Source organism: Peromyscus leucopus, chromosome 18 (genome assembly GCF_004664715.2).
Source record: "Peromyscus leucopus breed LL Stock chromosome 18, UCI_PerLeu_2.1, whole genome shotgun sequence".
In the NCBI taxonomy this organism is placed as follows: domain Eukaryota; kingdom Metazoa; phylum Chordata; class Mammalia; order Rodentia; family Cricetidae; genus Peromyscus; species Peromyscus leucopus.
Window position 1 is genome coordinate 26,469,153 of NC_051078.1, and position 1,666 is coordinate 26,470,818.

General features: G+C 36.7%; 1 protein-coding gene across 2 annotated transcripts in view; it reads left to right on the top strand.

The window, feature by feature from the left end:
- Positions 1 to 1,161: 1,161 nt before the first annotated feature.
- Lrriq1 (leucine rich repeats and IQ motif containing 1) overlaps positions 1,162 to 1,666 on the top strand; it is a 183,645-nt gene continuing 183,140 nt past the window's right edge. For both annotated transcript variants that reach the window (XM_037196787.1, XM_037196788.1), the window contains exon 1: positions 1,162 to 1,242. The gene's annotated coding sequence lies outside the window, so the exon portion shown is untranslated. The remainder of the gene's footprint in view (positions 1,243 to 1,666) is intronic.

Sequence of the window (1,666 nt, forward strand, 5' to 3'; positions counted from 1 at the left end):
ATTCAATCATCATGGATTATCTTCAGAAAGGCTTTCTATGTATCTTATATGAATTTTCTTGACAAATTCATTTGGACATTTTCAAAATCAGCACTTTCTAAAATTAGTTATTTAAAAGTAAGCTTCAAATGAATTATTAAAGGAGTGAACATTTTTATGAAAAAGTCAATAATTTGATAATTACAAACAAAATTAATCTTAAAATGTTTTTAACATATGAATCTCGATATGCTAACCCAAGCATTTAAAAGAAATAGTTATAATAGTTTATAAATTAGTAATTAAACTGAAATAAATGGATGCTGAGCACGACCTTTGATAAAGAAAATACCTTAAAGTTTATTATATCTTAAACCAAGCTATTTTTCTTTCTGGTAAAGTACTAATGTGTTTTTTTCAGTACAGAATAGCTGCTACTTTCTCAGTGTATTTTGTTGGATTGATTAAATATCATTGTTGCCAGACTTACTCTCTGTTTGTTTTCTTCCAAAGGCTTCATGACATGTTTGCTTTTGGATAGTGCCTAGCAAATAGTCTGTTGTGTTTAATCATGTCGTCTTAGAATATAATAGCTTGTTTGCAAACTTTAAAAAATTAAACCACTAATTATTAAAATAATAAATTTTTATTAATGTTTATAGTTGCTCTGCAAAAGACACTAAGACATTATTTGATAGAATACATTGGGCTTCATGGTTTGTATCCAATAGTTTCTGTCAGTATTTTACAGTAATTTTTTATGATACTGAATAACTTCAAATTTGCTACACCACACAAACTTAGGATTAAAGGCCTGATAAGGCATTAATTGATAACTGAGAAGTATTTCATTCTTGAAAAAAAACCTATTGTCATGGCAGCAAACTATTGGTTTCTTCTCCACACCTCAGCCTCACAAGTCACTTTTTAAAGAGTGTTGTAGAAGAAACAGTATCTACATAGATATCTAGTAGTCGATTGCTGTTACCTCTACTTGAATAATTACAACAAAATGCCATATCGTCGTTGAGTAATTTCCCAAATTATATAAATATTAATAATTACCTCGAAAGAGAAATGATTTCCTCTTCCTAATGCAGTGACTATTCTTATTTAGAATCAAAGTTGTTTGTCCTGTCGGGGCACCTGTAAAGAAAGGCTGCTCCGCCTTCTCCGGATTGGCTGTTGCCATGGTTATGATTTGTTGAGCTGCTGTGGGCGCTGGCTCCCAGGAAGCCCAGATCGCTTTGGTGAGTGAGAAGGGTGAGTGTGAGCGGGTCAGCTCTGGTCGCCGGGGTCCATTCAATCTGGTGGGCAGGGCACCAAACGGCCCTATCTGCAGGCCAGGCTCCAGGACGGGGTGCCCGGGGGCTGCACGGTGCAGGACTCCAGCCCATTCCCTTCAGGATTTTCCTAGCTCTCTCAAAACTTGAAATTCCTTCTGGCCAGTTTGAGAGCCTGTCATACTCCTCTCGACCACACCTGACCTCAACTGTCCGTTCTTTTCTTCCCATCGACCCTCCACTTTGCATATGACCCATAGATAATGATTTTGTTGTTGTTACTGTCTGCAGAACGTTTGCCTGTTCTATGCCATGCCTGACGAGGAGAACTCCTTAATCTTTCTCCACTTTAGACAGTTAAGAGAGCCCAGGTGATTCATTATCAACTGGAGGTAGTCTTAGGG